General features: G+C 42.4%; 1 protein-coding gene across 5 annotated transcripts in view; it reads right to left on the bottom strand.

Annotated features, from left to right (window-relative positions):
• The window catches only part of PHACTR2 (phosphatase and actin regulator 2), a 131,213-nt gene that overhangs the window by 50,299 nt on the left and 59,323 nt on the right, over nucleotides 1-21,591 (bottom strand). The gene's annotated exons all lie outside the window — the stretch shown is intronic.

The following is a 21,591-nucleotide window of genomic DNA, read 5'->3' on the forward strand; positions in this document are numbered from 1 at the left end:
TTATTATTTTTCCTTACCTGAACCAGATGGTTTTTTTCTTTCTCACATTTTTGTTTTGTGGGTGTTTTTGGTTTGTTTTGGTTTTTTGTTGTTGTTATCGTTTGGGGTTTTTTTAATATACGTGGAAGGGAAAAAATACAGCTAATCCATGGTGGATAAACTGGTAAATGGGAGAGATATAATCTTCCTCCAGGCAGCACAATGAACTGGCATCTGCATGCTTTTGCCTTGCCATACATCTGGAGTTTAACTCTGGAGAAACTCTGTCATGAACTAATTGACTTGTGTTTTAATTAAATGAAAGGAAAAGCTGAAGTTCAAATGTGGGTGGCAGAGTGATAGTTCCCATATGGAACTGCCAATATTGCCAAATGTTAATTGGACCTCCCGCTGGCAATGAGCTAAACAGGCTGGGTAGTGGCTACTTCACAGGGATGCTGGCTGCTGCCCTGGAAGAGCCAGAGGGAATGCCCCTAGGATAACCACAGCAGGGATGGGGATGAAGGCCTGAACACCTCCAGGTTTCTACAAGGACACACACACATATGAATTTGGGATTGTTGGAATCACACTTGGATCGGCAGTGCCAAAGTCCAGAAAGGGCTTCAAGTCCGAACCCTGCAACTCCCACTGCTTCCACAAGCAAAATGTTACCTTGCTGCAGAAAGTCAAACACTCCAAGAATGGAAAATTCAGCTCAAGAACAACATTCTGTTCTGCCTGTGATGAGCCCCTACCTGATGAGCCCTAAGCTCTGCAAAAAGCACAGGTACTCCTACACAGGCACTTCAGAGGAAAAGAGGGAAGCCTGTGCTTTCCTGACAGCATGGATGCTCAGGGCTCCATGTTTCAAAGCACCGTGTGGCTCAGTGGGATGCTCAGCCACATTGTTCTCTTCTGCAGTGTGCAGAAAAGGAATGTGACCATAGTTACAAACAATTATGTATTTATTCTAGTTCTCACTTTCTTAGCTGTACACCTGGGATTAACCGGCTGAAGGCCTGGAAAAGCTTATTGAGCTGTCTCTCAGGCAGAATGCCCCAGTCCTACAAGACACTGATCCACAGCAAGCAAGCTAGGGGACCTGACCTGGGCTTCCTACTGATTACACAAGAAACAGGATATAAAGCAAGGTTAACTTTAGGGCTTGATATGTGCTTGCTGCATCGCTGGGGTAAAGTGCAAAAAATGTTGCCTTTTTTTTTTTCCTGGTCACAATAACCACCTCAGCTTAAGGGCTGTTGGTTTGGTTGTTAGGTTACAGGCCATTATTACTACAAATTATCTCTTGCTAGTGCATCCCAAATGCAGATAACACACTTATAACATCCAACTTCAGCATTACTTCACAATACAGTTTTCACTCCCACGGGGTTAATTGCACAGAAAAAAAAGCAAAGTATTAGTAGGACACTCTGTAGAGACACGAGAAATACCAAAGGCAACACAGGCAGTCAGGGCTCCCCAGCCTCACTAAATTACATTTTCCATGCAGGAACCTCATGGTTCAGAGCTCATCTGCTCCATCTACACTGGCAGCTGAACTGGGTGTGTTCTACAGTGCATTGAGTACTTAAGTCAGACCTCTACAATCACACCACCTCTCTTCTCAAATGTTTCTCATGTCAAAACACAGGAATTTTTTTAAGGTCTGAAAAAAAAATAAAGATCTGACCTATGCTTGCAATATGCCCACAAACACATGTTTTTAAATTATTTACATTTTGGCAACATGCAGTCCTTATTGGAACAGCTACACAACTTCTTCCTCCTCTTCAATAAAATGTTTAACTTCCACACTTCCAGCTTCCTGAAGAAAGAACAAGCAAATGCTCAGCCATCCTCTTACACAGGTTTGAAAGCAATCTAGCCAAAAACCTTCTTGCTACTTCTCTCACCCTGGACACAGCCAGCTCCAACCAGGAGGAAAGGGATCATAGGTTCAATGCAGACTACTTATTCTTTTATCCTCAACCCCAATACTTGAGAAAAATAAACAAATGGAAAGTTTACAGACAGTTACATTTTCCAGATATATGAAACATCATTATCAAAGGTCAAAGCAACTCCTCCACAAAAACAGGGGGAAAAAAATCCAGGCACAATAACAGATGTGGGAGGACAGAAAAAATAACAGCTAAAAACAATGTACATAAAAGAGCAACCAAACTACTTTGAGCAACTGAGCTGCTAATTGAAAATTAATGCTTCTTGTGTCTGAATATTAAGGGACAAATTTCCTTGGCGTACAGTGGTATATACTTTTATTTATAGTTTACTTTTTTTTTTGGAGGATCTTGTAATTTCACCTAAAAGATTCATATACTCACCGTATCAAATTCTGTATTTATATTTTAAAACATCACATCTGAAAACCAGAACTGCAAAACTGGAAATACTTATTTACTTTTCTTGTCATAGCCTTAATATGGAAGAGAAAAATAACTGTAATAAATTTACAGTAAATCATTTTAGCTGCAGGCAAGTGGTAAATCTCCCCAGCAGATATAGGCTAGAAGTGTGAAAATAAACTGAAGCACCTGTGGCCCTTCTCCTGTGTGGTGATAAGGAGGAATTGAAAGCAACCACCTCTGCAGTAGTTAAGAGATGTGTTATACCAATGCTGAGATAAAACTGGGTGAGGAGGGTCACAGGGAAGCCTTTGGCCCTGGTTTCCACCTCCCCAGCTAGCAGAAATTTACTCTCCATCTGCCCCAAACAGGCCAGGAGCCCCTGGATGGCTGGTTTTAGCAGCAGCACCTGCTGAGGCAAGGGAAGGTGGGGAAGGATCCCCAGTGCCAGCTGACTGGCAGGACAGATGGGGCACTAGGTATGACACGTATGCCACACCCTCAGGTGGCCCTAGCTACCCACTGCCCTCTCTACCTAATAAAACAGTAAAAGCATGGCCCAAGTTCCTCTGGGCTGTTTATAGCTTCTCTGTTCTCCATCCCTAAGCAAGCTTGAGGATGCCATAGGTCTCAGCTGGCTGGCTCCTCTGGAGGTGTACATCACCCCAAAGGAGAAGCTGTAGGATGTCAGGAGATCATTCTGCTAACTCACCTACTCTGCATCACTGGCTAAAAGACTCAGCTGCCATCCCTCTCCAGTGCCTTTCAGCCATGCCTCTGATACACCTGGAGAGACAGAGGCATCTCCCTGAAGATCTCCGGCTGTGTCCCCAGAAGGCATCACCAGTGCAGGCAGAGGCAGCATGCAGGCACAGCTTTGCAGAAATGCTGCCCACACAAGGGGGCTTCCAGTCATCTCAGCCTGTGTTTTTGCAACACCAGAACAGAAACCTTAGATGAACCACCAGCCATGCTGGTGACCATTTGCAAGGCTGCATGTTATCACTGCACTGAAACAAAAGAAAAATAGCCTTTTGTCTGGGCTCATAAAACTGAGTCAGCTGGTAGCACTGAGCTGGAGAGTGTACCATTGAGCTGGGGCAGGAACAGAACAGGAGTGAGGGAGAGAGGAGTCTGTGAAGAGAGGGAGGACTTCTGCCAGGAAGTGATCACCTGTGCTCACTGCCAGCGGGTACGAGAGGGGCTCTGACGCCTTCAACACATCCAGTGCTGAAGCAATGACCTCCTGAAGTGCTAACATCATCAGCTGTTTTCCTCTTCGCATGAAAAAGGTGGGGAACCCACTCCAACTCATTCCAGACCATCCAGTGTCCTTGCCAAACACATTGGCATATTCTGTATGAATATTACACCTGTTTTTCCTTTAGTATTACTATCGTTAACCAAATCTTTCACAATTAACATGTTTATATATCTGAAAGCAGCTCTGGTTTTGTGGGCTCCCATCTCAATTCTTCCCCACTCCTAAGTACTATGACAAGGAGTTTGTGATCTACAAATAACAGAACATTTACATACCCAAAACCTTAGGAGCAATTTGATCAGTCATGTAATTAAATGCCTGGGACAGGACAGCCCAGAGCTCATTGTTCTGCCTTTAAAGAACAACATTTTCTTCTATACTGGCACCTTTTATTTTCTAGTACAGGAAACAGCATAGTGCACTTGTCCAAATGTGTGCAAGTCAACCTCAAAGCAAATACTCTCTGTGACCTTGCTGGCCTCAGAACCCTGCCAGGGAGGTCAAGAACACTTTAAAACCCAACCAGCAAATTTCTGTTTGTTGCTGTCATTGCAAATATTTGTACAGGCTTTTAGCTCTGCCGTCTTTGTAGAGAGAACTGTGTTTATTTTTAAGTTCAGTTTTTAGCTGCCTTTAAAATTCTCGTCTTTGTTGCTAGATACCAGCTTGAATAAACAATAATAGTGGAACTCCAAAATACTCAGAACAACCTATTAATGATTAAACACAGTCTTCTTAGTCAAATACTAATTTGCCAACTTTAAAACCACAGCCTGTAAAAATCATTTATATCACTCTGTATGTATAATAACTCTTAATACAGTCTAAGTCATCTTCTTTGCTATGAGGAAAAGGGAGTTGCCAAGTTGCAGCTGACTTTTATTCTGCATCATGTTTCATCTCCCTCTTCATCCCCAGCCACACAGCAAACAGCTGTTTTATTCCCTGTAACTTGTTCTTTACTAGGGCCAAAATCAGGCACAAGCTGACGTATTTGTGAGTTTAGCTGCTCTTCTTTTGCCAGCTTAAACTTGGACACCCAGGGGAATGTTCATGTCAAAGGACAAGTCTGTGCAACTGTGATGGGATTCAGTTTTACTTTACAAACTAGTATGGTGCCTTTCCTACACAATCAAGAAACAGTAATTCTACCAAGCAAGGTGATGGTACTGTAAAACACTATAGTAAAACCCAGTGGTATTGTAGTACCATCTTCATGAAAGTTTGAGGCTGTATTCACACATATTTTTTTTACTTCAGTCTTTCCATGGAGCCAGTGTTTATGGAAATGAGGTGCTGGTAATAAAAACAAACTTTAGTTGGAACAAATTACAAATGAGAAAGCTGCTCCCCTCAGCTCATTGCACTGGGATGCTGGGCTGGAGCCTGCCCTGTTCACAGCACATGCAGGTGCTGGTCACTTGTGGAGGTAGGGCTGGAAACCAGGATCCCACTTCCCTGTGGGACAGCCAGCAGCACCTTCCTTTTAGATCCAGGCACCCAGCCCAGGACTAACCAGAGCATCAGGTACTCCTGGGAGGGAAAAGGGCTAAACAAAGGGGCTTGTTGAAGCTTCAGGGGGGGAGATGTCATCTTGTCAGAGAAGGCACTGACAATATGCTTTGCTCTCCCAGCAGATCCTTCCCCTAGGGGAAAACATCTACTCTACAAGAGCATCATCAACATGGCAGATACATAATTGATACCTTCATTTCCCCACTTGCTTGTTCCTGATGTATTTCAGGCCTCCACTTCTGCTCTGCTCTCTCTTAATAATGAATGACGGCATTATCGCGGTGCTTAAAGAGGGCTGGCCATAGATCAGAACCTCTTTGAGTAAAGAGTGGTATGGACAAACACCAGAAAGACCATTCTTGTTTCAGCTCCAAGTATAAAATGAAATATGACAGCTTGAACATCAGGTTTCTGGTTTTATTGATACCTGTTCAGCTGTTGTATTAAAAAAAAAAAAATAGCTATCCACAAGCCCCTATGAGTTGTTTGCAGCATGTTCCTTTCTAACTTTTTCATTCAGACACTGGTATTTTAATCAAGCATAAAATATATCTTTGCTGTCTGTAGGCTAAAACAAAATGCCAGCTTCAACTTTTATGTGACAGTTTAAACTGAACTGCTTTAGCTGGAGCTGGATGAGCATCCCTTGAGCTGAAAAGCAAGGACCAACAGAAAAAATACCAGATCCCATCTCCTCCCCACCAGTGCAATCCAGCACTACACTACCACACAGCCTAACAATATTCATTCAGTACTTAGCTTCAGCACACAGAGTTTCAATGGGCACCAGAGGAAATGTCTGTTTGCCTGCCACGGGCATCTAAGCCCACCCAGTTACTCCAGTAGGCATCAAAACATTGCTGTGCAGGAAAAACATTAATTTTTCTAAGTGGAATTAGGAGCTAGCAGTCATCACAGCCCAATGAAACATTTTAAGTCTTCAAATTACCATTACAATGCATTCAGGCTGATTGTAAATCAGATAATACATTGATTTATTTACTTTGTACAAAACCCAATACAGACAGCAAGGATAATTTAGCCTATTTTAACCAGATTAATGCGGACAGAGGTCACTCCAACTGTATGGAATGACATGCTTCACTGTATTTTGTATTTTCTTTAAGACTGCCTTTAAGCCTTTTTAAATGGAGCTTTCATTTAAAAATATTTTTATTATTCCTTATTTATTTAGAGGTAAACCAGGCTACATGGCCCTTGAGTAATTACAAGTCAGAATACAAAACACTGATATGAATTACTTAAAAAAATGAGTGAAACAGAGGCTGTTCTCGCAATTACCAAGTTTCTTTAGTTTTATGATTACAAGTGCCATGACTTTGTTGATACCAATGAATTGCGCACAAAAGCTTTATTATTTAGCCATGTGCTTAAGAGTGCCATAATAAGAACTTGATTAAAATAAAAGAGGTGGTGCAAAAAACCCCAAATATGACTGGCAAGCCCTGGACCTATTGCTAGCAACTCCAAGCAGCACTGAAAATTCCAAATCCTCACAAATAAAGTATGTGCAGCATCAGCCTTCACAAAATTCATCTTTGGCATTATTTAAGCTCTCTACAGCTTTCTTTTTTAAACTACTACCAAATGTTTTCCTGGAGAGGGAACATAATGTGACAGAGTGCTCGCCTGTTTCCATCGGTCCCTGGGAAAGTGAGCCATTTCTTAGGAATGCCCACAGGAATACTTCAGAAACTCCTGCTTGCAATTTCTGCCTGTTTCTGACTCTTTCTCATCCTGGGCTTTCTGCAACTCACCCAGCAGCTGATGCACCCAACAAGGGAGAGAAAGGGCTATTTGTCTGCTTAGTTAACAATGGACACTTAGTTAACACAGGGACAAAGTGTCCCACAAAGGAATGAGCAATCACTGTTTCCACTGGTGGCACTTCCACAGGGTCTCTCTGAGGGCTTGCCCAGAGGTGAGCAGTCCATCCTGACAGGCAGGGCTTGCTTGGGTCCCTGCTCTTCCCAGCCAGCAGCCCCCAAAATAACATCACTGCAGGGATCCAAGGAGGGAAAGGGAAGCAGAGATCCCACAGGTGATGGATGATCTCTTCCGCATGCCCAGTGAGCACAGAGGGAACACTGGAGCCCTGGAATGGCAAGCAGGAGTCAAACCCAGTCGTGAACCTCTCTGCAAGGCACAATGTCTTCACAGCCACTCCCCAGTGCTACTTTGACTGTGCACTTTGAAACCTGTTGAGCTCCAATCTCAACTGAAGGAGCAGAGGGCCTTCCTGCAATCCCTGGCAATCTACCTCCCTCAGAAAATACCTCCTGAAAAATTCTATGCCATACTGGAAAAAAACTGACTTGTAACTCCACCTCCAGCAAAAAATGCTTTGTGTAAGAACAGGTTTTGAAATAGAAAGGTTAATAATTATTCTTTAAAAGAACACCTTCAAGCAGCTTACAAATAAATGATGGCAACGTTTTTGAACTTAGCAAGAAGCTGTGACATTTTGGAAATGAAAAGAAATGATAAAGAGTTCAGTAATTTTTCTTGCCTTGAAAAAGGTTTACAATTTCCCTTAAGCCTCCCTCCCACTCTTGCTAACATTCAAGTACTTGGCACACATATTCTACATTTTTAGACCCTACACTCACTTTTCACCCTAGCTGGATGCTGAACTTTGGGAGAGAGTGGTAATTTTAACGCCAGGAGAGAGCCAAAAAGGGGCTAGTGCATTACACCACGCAACTCCTTGCGGTGAGCAAGCATTGTCTTTCACATGCTGTACTCACAAGAGCTATGGTAGATCAGAGGAAAACCTGGAATTGTGATGAAATATACAAAAGCCACAATAAGCAAAACAGAAGATTTCTGTATTTAGTAGGAAATTTTCTGTATATCAATACAAATGAAGGATGCAAGGAATATAGGTAAGCACAGCAGCACAGTCTGACTCAGGTTTAAAAAAAGTTCTAGAAAAGCACCACTAACCTCCACTGAATATTTTCTTGTTCTAGAGGGAATGAAATTACACTAAATCAAGTGTTAACTGGCTCTTTTTATATATTTTTAAATTCCTGTATAGGATAATGAATAACATACTAAACTGAAAAGTACAGAAATGCAAGATGCACTCAGAAGCTTTTTGACAAACGTTATGACATTTCATGCATTTATGAATAGTGGTCGCTGAGAACCAGTTCCATAAGTATTTTCACTTAAACCAGAACACTTTAATTTCATATTTGTACATGTACATGGCCCATACAAGAGGGCTGTACACAGCCCTGCATTTGAAAGGCTGCCTTTAGTTTTTGGACAGATGTCAGCATGAGGAGCAGCCTGGCCAAGCATCCAGCTGGTGACCTACTGTAAATCAGCCCTCGCCAAATCAGCTCAGCAATGCTGGAGCAGCCAACTAAAGGAAAGGGTCCATGGATTGTGACAAGGTACCAGGGAAAGCAGGATTCTGTTTCAGGTTACACCTGCTCTGAGGAGGATGAAAACCTTCAGATGTGTCCTCAAAGATTCCAATCCAAACTGCTCCATCACCAACACTGCCTTCCCACTTCAGTCAGCCTCTCTGCTAACTTTAAACTTCTGTCTTTTAAACCACGTGGGAATCAAAGGTTTGAGTGGACTTTTAATTATCTTTCATGCCAACACAGGCTTTTACAGTATAATTGAATTTTGCGGGAAGTTTAGCGTTGAGAAAAGGAGAAAAAAGTAATGAATAACAAGGAAAAAAAAAAAGGAAGGATTGCTATGGCACACACGTTTTCTTCACACTCAGAGCAAGACAAAAGACTGTACTTGCCTAATTTGCTCATTAGGAATACCATGGTTTGTAACTAATACTGCACTCTTTTATGCAGTAAAAGGGAATGGGAATGGCCCCTGGCTGGAGTGTGAAGCTCACAGGGATGCAGTTCCCTTCCCCAACAGCGGCAGCACTCCGGGCTCAGCACCTGCTCCCCAGGGAAGCAACTGAACATGGAAAAACACAAACACAAAGAATGAAGTGACTCTTGTTAGTCTCACAGAGGGAAGTGCCTCTTTACTAAATACTCCAGAATCCATGTCCCTGCATGCTGGCTTTTAGAAAGGACCTTTGACTCCATATATTTTAATAAACCCACCAATTTCATGACTAAAACAAGCCAGAGCATAAAGCCAGGGCTAAATGTACAGTGCTAGATTACTGCCCTTGGTGTGCTTTGGTCAAGCTGTTGAAAAGAATGTAATCTCAATTTTATGTGAAGTCATAGTAGTCATCTGCAGGTATCTGGATATTCTTTTTGTAAGTACAAAACTCTGCTGGTAGGAACAGGTGAGTAGTTGGTGAAAACACTGCAAGGACTGTAACTAAAAACCATTATGTAGGTTTTTGTGCAAGGAAAAGTCCTCATCACTAATTTCACTGACATACAGTTTAATGCAAGGGGCTCTTTTTTCAGGCAAATACAGAAACAGTGGAGGAAATGCAGGGCTCCAATGTATCCACAAAATGGAAGGATCCAATTTACTTCTTATGGCACCTACTCAGAACTGGGGAGGCCCAGAGCAGATCTCTCCTATTGAAGGAACTCTCAACCTACCACATGTCCTAAACCTGCCTTATTCTACTACTGGGGAGCTCTGAGGAGCATTGCTCTCTCTCTCACCTTCTCCATGTACCCTTCCTACAACTGCAAACAATTGCTATCACCAGACTTCTGGCTTCTCTATTTTAATGGACATGACAAATATTTTGAAAAAATGGTCAGTTATCTTGAAAATTGTGCTAATGACATTTATAGCAAAATATAGCATCAATCCTAGTCTGATGCTAAAAACTTTGTTGAGCATATGTGACTCCAGACATATGTGCATCACTCAGTGTGATAATAATCTTCACTCATAATTCCTGGGTTAGAAGGAAAACGCTCCTGCCAATTTGTCAGAAAAAGAGCCATCAATATGATACCAACACTAAATGCATTGAGATAAATTAATGGTTGCTTTTCTCACCCAACCTTGCAGTAAGATGCCAGACTAAAGAGAGCTACTGGAAGTCCTCATAAAAGACTTCCTACTTTACACCCACCTCCTTGAAGCATCATCTCTTGCACCATCTCAGCATCATCCCAGTTTCCCTTCCTTTTCTCTCTCACCTCAAACACAGTATTTTTTTCTTTCACCCCACAAGAAGGACTTTTTTTGTCTCAAAACTTTTGCAACCACTCCATATTTTTTAAAATAATAATAAAAAAGGCATCAAGAATGATAGGTGCAAAGACTGAATTATAAGGAAATATACACAGTAAGACAAAATAAACCTCTCTACATTTGCAAGTTTTCCCTGCATTGACATCTGGACATGTAAATAATCACTTAAACCAGAAAGAATGGGCTCCATACTGGTATTTTTTAATGAGATTGAAGTGCCTGCTATTTGCTTTTAGGAAATGGCTAATTTAATTAGCATCTCTGCATTTGTTCTTCCTTTTCTCTCCACTCAGTCTTATGTGGAATTTACTGCACAAACAAGAAAAAATCCAAACTTAATGAAAGAAACCTCTGGGACCATATTACAGAGGATGTATCAATTCTTAGGGGGTTGAGAAAAATTCATTTGTGCCACCAGACACTTTCCTGCTGACATAAGGCCACTGGTCTCAGTTCTTCCCTGCTGCTATATGCACACCCTCAGGCGTAAAAACAGGTTGCCAAACATGCTAAGCAGCAGCACTGCCAGCCAGGGACTGTCAGCGTGTAATGATGGTATCTGCTAAACCACAGGCAGGCAGGGGCTGAGGAGCCTGCCCCCCTGCAAAAGCTAAAGAAAGAATTATTCACAGCAGTGGGATAATTCATTAGCTGTCTTCAGCTGATTCCCTCATCACGGTGAGCTCACCTAACAAAGGATTTTATACAGCAGTGCTATTTTGGGCTTTGGTTCATCTCACTTTCTGGTGATGTTTCCTGCAATGTTTCTCTTCTGTGGTTGAGGAAACCCTGAATGCAATGTAGGATGAGCTACAGAAAGAGAGAGAGAGAGAGAGAGAGAGAGATGTTTTCTCTACAAACAGATCCCTAAGGACAGCTGGTGGAAAGGTAAAACCACAAAGATCCGTGGCATGACTTCAATCATTTGTGCTCACTTACGTCCATGGTCTGTGACTTTCAGGCCTCACGTGCTCCATCTGTAGCGGGGGGGAGGGGGAGGAGGGAAATAATATTTAATTATCACACAAGACCCATCTTCAGGACTGATTAATACTCATGGAAGACTTCAGAACTGAGCGATACAAACCCTCCAGGTCACACCAGGGTGATGATCTGTGGCCTTTTTTCTTACATGCTAACATATCATGATTTTGCACTGAAGCAACTGGGAAAGGCTTGTACCTTAACAGGGCAGAGCTGCAGCCACTGCAGACATTGCCAAACTAAAAATTGGTCTGTACAATAGATACAGTGTGCCATCATAGGCATCAAATTTTGTGTCCAGCTTCTGCTAACTAGAGAAACCTGCAATGTCCCAAGCTTTTGTTAATGGTTTAAAATGTATGGAAAATAATGCTTAGTTTTGTATACTGTCTATTGGCCTAAACCTGTATTCTCAAAGTTTTTCATCATTCACGGATATCAGCTAGAAAGGTACATTCTTTTTTTCCCTCTTTTTCTCCTTCAAAAATACTTAATCCTAGAGATCCAATAGTGACATTAAATACCATTTTTTTTCCTTCAACACATTTTTTACTATGCACCAAACTAAGCTGCAGCGTTTCCAGGAGCATTAAACATTTCAGAAACACAGTGTTCATCTTGCTGGCTGAAATATGCTCTCCTCCTCTTCTCCCCTGCTTGCCCCCAGTAGCAATGGGAAAATTAAATCAGCAAGAGGAAAAGTGCAGGGGGGTTAAGAGAGAGGTGTTGCTGTAAGTGTCCAAGATTCTTGTTTTTTCAGTTTAAAGTTTCTGAGAATTCCCCATGGCTTTTCCAACACACACTTTCCTCCTCTTTTCAGAATCATGTTCTCTCTGTAACAAGACACAGTTACATGACAATACTGCCCAACAAAAAGCTTTTCAAGCAGTGACAGGTAATTTCTGCAATGCTTTGTAGTTAATGTCTCTTTTTTTTTTTTTTTCTTGCTGGCTCTTGTTTTGTTACAGTCTTATTACTTTCTCCTCCAACTAAAATACGTAATATTTCTGCTTGGTCTTTGTCCAGCTCTAAAGAAACTGGCTTTATCCACAGTCTTAGTTGTCTACTTTACTGCTCATTCCCTTTCACAGACAGAGTCTCTATTATGTCTCACTTATTTCTTCCATACCCTATTTCTATGTGTCAAAAGCAGCATCATTCTAGCAAGAATAAACAACAGCATTGTTTTTCCAAGAAATAAAATCTAGTGTCCTCTCATAAGAGTCAGACCAGCCTTTCAAAACTTTCCTTCAAGAATTTAAGCACAGGAACTACCCTGCAATTACTGCAATTGCTTTAAACCTTATATGGATTTTTAGCACTAATTATGAATACAAATATTCTCCTTTTTTTATCAGTCACTTGAACAATTAGTAGGAGAATCATGCATGGTGGTAAAATGTGTAAGGCAGGAAAACCACTACACCCTCCCCTGTATCAACATAAAAGAGGCCAGATTTTCAGTGCACCAGAACACTGCTTCACATTTTCAGAACAAGTATATTCTTAGCATCTGTGCCAAAACCAACACTTCCTTCCCCTTCGAAATGCAATAAATCTATAAAACTCCAAGAAACAAACCAGTAATCTTCAGACACATTGAATGAATTTCCAGGGAAGGAGATACACAGCCAGTTCTGAATTATTAACAATAAAATAAAATATAACACATTATAAATGCATAATTTAAACACATCTAATTTCTTGGCAATGAACTGTTTGGGTTTTTTTTCTCCTCATAAACACAGCTAGTATCTAAAAATCATTTCCCACCAGCTCAGAGGTACTTTAAGTTGTAACATGACTCAAATCACTTGATTGTATCCCCCTAAATCTCCTTCATAAGCAAGCAATGAAAGTGTCATTTCTTTGTTGATTCACTCAGGATCTTGAGGAAAAAAAAGGAAAGCAAAAAAATCCCACAGAGATTAGCTGTCAGCCTGGGTGACTTTATATTGCTTGTTGTGACATAAATGCTTCAGGGAAGTTGATCTCTAGGGCTTATAAGCAAGGAGAGCAACTGGGAGAAGAGTCACAAACTGGACCCTCTCTTACCACACACATCACACCACTTTTTCAACTCAGGAAGCTGCGGCTGAGTGAAATTCACTTGTTGGGTGCCCAAGCACTAAAATCCCTTCAACAGCAGAGCCAAGAGATGTACAAGCCACACTGAGGCTTTCCACGGCCACAGGGGCAAACACTGGCTAGGAACATGTGTCCTGGGCATCTCACTCCCTACAGGAACTGCAGCTGGGGCTCTTGCATGAACTCCTGTTGCTCCAGACATGCACCCAACAGTACTTACACTGGGATATGCCTGCAGAGGCTGCTGAGGATGCAGACGTGGATGCTGACACATGGTGCTGGCTCCCCAGCTCCTGGATTGAGAGGGAAGATCACTGCTGCACCCAACTGCAGCAGGCTGAGCTGAATGCAAAGCCTGGCTCTTAGAACCACTCTTAGAATGTTTGGGGTTGGAAGGGACCCTAGAGATTATCTAGGTCAAACGCCTCTGCCACAAGCAGGGAACCCTCCACACTCTGGCTTTCAGGCTCCCATTGAGGTAGTTTGTTTCTTCAACACATCACCCTCTTCCCTGACAGGCTGCCCTCCCATGGGGTTTCCTGGGCATTCAGACCAAATTTCACTCATGACATGCTATTTTACTTAGCTGATCTGACTACCAAACAGAAGTTGGGATCCACATCACTTTTCTTCTGTTACCTGCACTTGCTCTGCAGCCACGCAAGCAGAAGGCACAAAGAGCCAGCCCTGTCTTAGTCCTCAGCAGAAAGGGTCAAGTGAAACAACAATCATTTAAGTGTGCATCAACAGTGTTGCAAACCCCAGAAAAAAAAATAGAGGTGACAAATCCCCAGTCAAGAGTTTACTTTCTGAGCTGAAGCTTCCAGAAATAAAGAAAAGCTTTTAAGCTTGAAAAAGAGTCGCCAAGTGTCTCTAAGTCTTGTCAGCAATGTTTTAAGCTGAAAGTGTAAATTATGATAGCAGTGAAAACACCAAGTTTCATCATATATCACAGTTACTCTAATTGTGTAAATCACGAAGTTAGCTAAAATCAATAAATATTAGAGATTGTCTGTATTTCTTGTGAATTATCTCTGGGTCATAAACTACATGACCTGTTTGCATAGATCATGCCCAGGCTTTAAAGCCCAACCAGTACCTAAGGCCTCTGCACCATTCTTGGGCTTTTACTGGGCAACACATTAAAACATTCAGAAAATACAAAAAGGATTAAATAACACTGAAATGACTATGGTGCATCTACCTGATGAGGATTTGCTGACAGTTTGGGCAGATGGTCAGAGTGAAGACATCTTAAAACACTGATTAAAAACGCCCATTCTCAGGGCCTAGGAATGCAGGCTGATCTTTGGGAACAGAACTGGTTCTGCTCTTATGGTTTCAAATGTTAAGACAGCTGTATCACAGCCTAACTCCGCTAGGCAAAACATCATTCTAATTCATATGAAACCAATGCAGGAATCAGAGAAGAAAAGGCCCTTATCTTTTCATAAAAAACTTCATTTTCACAAAGCTATCATTGGCACAGATTTGTCATTAACCCTCTGATGATTAGTTATTCTCCTTCTACTTATGTGCAACCTGACTGCATACCCCATACTTCCATACAATGATGGAGCAGCCATAGATCCTCATTTCTCCCTAGCTTTTTCCCACTTACACTGATTATCACAGTTGTACAAAGCGGCGAGAGAACAAAAAGGTAAGTAAAACTTTCCCTTTGGACAGAGACTTTATTCTTGAGTGTCCATAAACCAAGTCAGGGACAGAAGAAATTCATATTCCTTCTCAGTGACCTTGTATCTAGCCTTGCAAGAAATGCAAGTCTTAAATCAAATTCCCTAATAATGAGCTGCCATATGATTAACAAAGGTGATTTCATGGTCTCTGATGATTGCTAGTCCAAACCACTATGTGGACCACAAAAAGACAAGGCTAAATTGATTCACATATTGTAATATATAAACCCAGAAAAAGACCTGCAAACCCAGAAGAAAGGACATCCAGCCCTGTTACCAATGTGATTCTGGTCAAGCACAGTGAGAAGAAAAAAGAGTCCATCTTCATACCCTGCATCACCTGGATATCCATGGTGATCTTCCTACCTAGTTCCTCCTGAACCATTTCATAAGACACTACAGGAAATGGCACACTCCAAACCCCACTGTAGTTTTACATTTGCCCTAAAATACACTTGACAGTGTAGGGCTTGTAGAGTTCACATATGGGGGGAGGGGGATATAAATTACTCGGGGTCACTCTTTGATTTTGCTTTAGGGCATGAAAAAACTAACAAAACCTGCCCCTCCTTATCTGCCTATTTCCTCACCCATGGTTTGCAGTCACAGTTTCTTCTGGCTCAGAAGGGGCACCAGCAGCCAGCCTCACTCTCTGGGATCTCTTGGGGATAAAACAGACCAGAGCCACTGCTGCCTGTAATTAGAGTCATTTTATCATCACCAGCTAACTACCTCCTTTCTTTATTCCTATGCCTAGCACTGGCCCAACTCAAAAATCAATTCTTTTGTACCAGAAAAATAACAGGATCAGGAATCTGCCTTGTGCCAGCTAAACAACACATGGACAGTCCATAAATGACTTCTCCATATGGGACTGAATGGCAGCTAGTTGGGTTATTTCTACATATCAGAGATATTTTTCTAGCCACTGTTACAATTTTAATACAATGGACAGAAATAAGTTCTGGAAGCAGGCTGTTTGTTGAAGTATTTTTTAAAAATCCATCAGTGATTGACCCAAGGCATTAAGAGTACTCAGCACTGTGTTTTAAAACAATCTAGTGAAAAACAAATTCATACCAGCATTGATTCTGAAGTCTTTTTCTGCAACGTTATATTTTTTAAAATCTCAAAAAGCATCAGTGTCCAAAACTAATAAAGGACAACTTTAAGGAAAAACACATAAAGAAAGATATAAATGTGTAACCCTCTTCTGCTTTTAATAGACTGTGATATGGTGCAAATACTGATGAGGATCTGAGAGCTCTTTTGTTTCCTCCTGGCTGTCTTAGGTGCTGTCCTGCTTCCTTGTGGTGAGTTTTTCCATTTAAACCAAGGGATTAAATGAAAAGGACTGGAAAGCACTTTGAAATCTGTAGCAGAAAACATCACCTAAGGACGTGGCCACATTACTGAGGAGCAGTAAGAAAGCCACGGAAGAGGATCTAGGAAGGAAGGACAACTGACCCAAGCAGTGGCTGGGATCCAGCAGCATGGGATCACTTGTCAGTGGGGCTTAGCACAGGGGGCTCAGCAGGAAACAAGATCTCCAGGAGCTTTTCATCTGCGGGAAGTAGCGGGGTGGTCATCTGAGAAGACGCCAACCCCCACACAAACACAGGCAGCCAGCAGGGCTCTGCCCGGCCCGGGAGCTCCCCTTCTCCTCAGGGCACACGAGGAAGCTGATGATTAACGCTGCGAACAGGTGATTAGCGGCTACCAAACATCAGCACATGAAGGTATCTCAGCCAGCGTGCCGGACATGAAAGGTCACCTACCCTGGCAGCTAAACGAGGGGAAATTCCGGTCATCCGTGAGGCAGCCTCAGAGGGAGAGGAGGGGAGACACCAACCTGTTGAGCACTACACCTTTCTTTCCACACACATGTGGTGCCTCTGGTGTGGCTGGGGCCCTGTGTCCTTATGAGACCCGTGTTCTCGGCCGTGTCCCAGGCTGCAGCTCGGGTTGCAGCCTCCCCTGCAGTGAGGAATTGCTGCAGCTGAGGAGCTGCGGGGGCACCGCTCTGCTCTGGGGATCGCAGAGCACGGGGCAGCACGAACACTTTATACTCCATAAACATGCTGTACTTAAAAGAGTGCACAATTTTTTCTCTATAAATAGTGATTCATTCCACACGCTTTCACTCAGACCCTCGCCAACAGCACCAATCGGAATCGTGGTGTTGGGAGCATGATGAGACCTACGCTTCCAGCAGTTGCCATTGCTTTTCAGATTCCAGCCCAACCAACACAAGCCAACCAACTTTTAAAAAGAGCTCTTGCAGTTCTCATTAGTAGCAGGCAACTTCATGGAGACCCATTCTGTCTGAAAATGTGGGCTTTTGATAACCTTTGACTAGGCACCCAAAATATCCACTTAATCAGCCTGAAGTTTAAGGCAGATTACATACTTAACCCAAATTCTAGCGCTGTCACAACTGTAGTCCCATCTGACAACACTGGTAGGGTGAAGAAAGAGTTTCTCCAAAAGCTGAAGAGCTTTGGATAGAAATTTAGCAGCAAATGAAAATGGTACACCTTTACATTGTACTTAAAACTCTTGCATAACTTACAAAAGCATAAAAAAGTTGGGAAAATGAATAGGATTCCCAACATAGTCTTATGAGGGTTCAGCCTCAAAGTCCCCAACCAATGTAAATCTCAGAAGAAAAAAAAAAAAAGAAGGAAGATGAGGCTCTCTGCTAAGAATGTCCTTTGTGGCTGTGGGCAAGTCATTTGGGGCTTCATGTCAAATGGAAGTCACCATTTCATCTCAATGGTTCTGCTTTCGAGTGCAGCAAAACCTGAAATGACCAGCTGACAGGTGTGTTGGGAGTTCACTGCACCTGTAAGTGCTTCGAAATGCCTTCCTGTAAAGTACAATGAGTTTCGAAGTTCTTCCACTTTAGGAAAAAGGAAAAATAGCCAGAGGAGAAAAATCATTTTCCTTTTTAAACCCTTTAAGAACTATTTCTCTGAAGGCTTTTCTGCACATTCAGGGTCATACTGGACTGAGTCAGGAGGAGAATTTAGGTCTATGGCTAAGCATCTCCATGTCCAACTCCTCAGGAAAGGAGGGCTTGCTCCAGAACAGGGCCCTCAGTGAGACTCACAAGTAGCTACTAATGCAGAGCACTACTGGAATAACTTATTTTACAAGACAAGTCTTGAAATTTCTCCACGGATAACCACTTTGTTTGTTTACCAACACCTAGAAGTGCTGAAGCAAATATTAGTTTTCCATTTCATTTCAGGATTATGACAAGCTTGCCCAGTTAACGCAATTACAATTCCTCTGCACAGACACAGGTGAAGCTGCTGTTTCCTCATCCATGAACAGGAAATCCCATAAAGCCAAGAGAGATGAAAAGCAGCAGTCTGAGAAACATGTTCACTTCTGACCTATGAGAATCATTTCACCGAGTGCCAAGGTCAACAAACAACAAGATCCTACCAGCGACTGCTTTCATCTCATGGGGGGAGCTGGGTGGGAAATGGTTTTCTATGCTGTTGAAGTACATTTTCATGCCCTTGAAAAAAAATGTGTGTCTGTAAAAGGGTGAAATGCAAGCCAGACAGTTTGTGCTCTGCGAGGAGAGGAACCCCCCACCCCAGAGTAAACAGCCCTGCAGATCACATCCTTGGCACAGGAGGTGAGCACAGGGGTCTGACCCCAATCTTCGGCTGGCCCCATTGAGCACCCTGACCAGCGGGGCAAGAGTTTCCCAGGACCTTCCCTTTGCAACTTGTCCTACTCCTTCCCATACCCTCTGCGTGTGCTCCACACTCCATGCTGAGCTGCCTGACCTATTCCTAGGAACACTAACAAGGTCTGTTTTTACTGGAAATTTCATTCTTGACAAGGCATCACTACTCAAGAAACAACAAAAAATCTTCTGCCACCTAACTAGTTCTGTTTTGAAATTCTACCTTGCGATAAGCTGATCATATCTCCTCTGTTTGTTTCTCTGTGCTATGGCTGGTACTGAACTACGAAAGAACAAATCCAAAAGGAAAAAGAAAAACCAAACTGAAAAAAGTGCACAGCTCTGCTGCCCTTTGATAAGCTGTAGATCAGAAAGTGGAAGTGATAGCTTTTGCACACAATTGCTGATAACCCCCAAACTCAACTCCAGCCAGTAAACGGGGAGCAACCATGTTAATCAGGTCCTGCCAGGCGTGGGAAAATCAGAGAAGAGGAAGGAAAATGAACAAGGGCAATATGTGCTCTTCCTTATCCACATATCTATACTGTCCATACTGTCTTCCCAAGCTCCTGTTGTGATTGATGTTTGCTCACATGTTCTAACCATGGCAAATAACAAACAAGCTTTTAAAAAAATTATCTAAATGACTAGAAAGCTGTAACTTAGGAGAAGAAGCAAAAGCTGCCTACAGACATCAACTGGGCAATCCAAGACCCCATCTACCCCTCATAGTTATGAGATGATTAAAGCCCAGATTCTCCTGTCCAAAACACTTCAACACCCATTCACATGCAGCTGATGGCAAACTCTAGCATGACCTATTGCTAAAGAAAGCTCCAATGGAGTATGAAAATCTGAAATTCTTCCTGTCTTTATAGGCATCCTAATCCATCTGATATGAGTCTATATCTGCCCAGTCCAGAAGGATTTCTGAATCTTATGCTTAGGCCTCAGTCCTGCCCTTAACCTAATGGGAAAGTGACACTAGGACCTTGATGTGTTTAATATATGTTTACTTCAACATATATTTACATTTCCAAGAACAAAAGAGCTTAATCTAAAGGAAATCTTAAAAACTCAACCCTTCAGGACACTGGCTGAGGTCCATCCTGAGTATTGCATTTATGTATATATTTTATCTTTTCTAAATCACTCTGTGACTTTAAGGAAAAATCTTTTTCTTTAGTTTGCTATATCAAACCATGTTCACTTTACCAGTCTATTGAAAGGCCCCATGGTGATTTACCAGTGGTGGCCTCCCCTGCACAGAGCCAACAGCCCCTGGGAGCCCTGCAGGGGCACAGCAGGGCTCACAGGGCAGGGTCTGAGCCCTCCAGGCTGGCATGGCTGGGGGCAAAGGGAGCCAGCAGGCAAGCAACTCCTCACAGCTGCTTTTGTGTGCCTCACTGGGGATCTGAATGCACTATTGATTCCGTAGCACTAAAACAGATTTGTAGCCCCTGCGTGTGCAAGACAGATATCTCCTTCAACTCTAATCTCTAGCAGCTGTCAAAGACTTAAATGGCTTGGAGCTGCCTGGCACACCAAAATCAACAAAGATTTTAGGCCTGCTTGCCTAAAGAGCAACCCATGGAACAGGAACCAGTGGAAGTCGTTCTCCTGTCCTGATCACAGATGGACAGGGCCTCCCAAACTTCACAATGGATTAAGTGTGCAGACCATGTCAGTAAAACAGACTAGAGAGAACAAATGAGTGCACCTCCAAGAATCCGTGCCACCCAGAACCCACTTGCCCCTCTGGTTTCTTGCTGAGGATATACCCTCCCAACAATTTCAACAGCAATGAAAGTGCAGGGGAATTACTCTTCTGCGAAACCTCCCAGAGGTGCTACCACTGTCTCATCACAAACTGCAGTGCTCTTAAAATGGAGATAACTAAAATTTACTTGGCAATATTGAGGCAGCATCATCATAACTTGCATCTTCAGATACCTGTCTCTTACCGCTCCTGACTGAAAATTTTGGTTTCAATCAGGAAAGAATTCAAGGGTGACTTTTTTTCTTTGAGGTAAAGCTAGAAATTCAGCCCAATTATTGTCCATTATCATCCAGCTGAACGTAGGGCACCACAGTTATCCTTAGTCAAGATATGGGCCCCCCAAAGGCAAAATGCTCTCACAATAGACTTTTGCACTCAAGAGTTTGGTCACTTTTTTTTTGTACAGGAAGTTTAACAAAAAATTTTAACCAGTCCATCTGTTTCCTTACATCTGCTTCCTGACGACTACCTTGGAACAATCCTAACACACTGGCTGCCGGGTGAAACCTTCATCAGGATGGTAACATTTCTTGGAAATTGTCCAATTTCTCTTTCATACAATGTTTGACAGGTGAGAAAAATCCTCCAAGGTTTTGACGGGGATGGTGCGACTAGGAACAGAACAGAGTTTGTCTGAAAATCACGTGTTAATACTAAAACTATTCTTTGAAACGCCCAAGAAAGGAAAAATAAAAGGGGAAAAGAGAAAGTTTGTTGCACTATTTCCTATTTGACAAAACATTCCCATATTAACAGCAACAAGCAAATTAAGGATAAGGTTCAGCCTTCAGCACTAAAGTCCACAACAGGATTTTGGTGGGTTTGTTTGTTTGTTTAGTGGCTGTAAAGGAAACAGGCATTGAGGACAAACAGGCATGCAGGAATTTCACAGGAAACTTCAAACCTCGCTGAAGTTAATTTAGATTCTACATCCTATTATTGTGAGAAGAGACTCACTCTGTCTTTCAGTAACTAAAACACACCCGGTTATCCTAACATGTCTCCAAACAACATTCCCA

Source organism: Prinia subflava, chromosome 2 (assembly GCF_021018805.1).
Source record: "Prinia subflava isolate CZ2003 ecotype Zambia chromosome 2, Cam_Psub_1.2, whole genome shotgun sequence".
Classification (NCBI taxonomy): domain Eukaryota; kingdom Metazoa; phylum Chordata; class Aves; order Passeriformes; family Cisticolidae; genus Prinia; species Prinia subflava.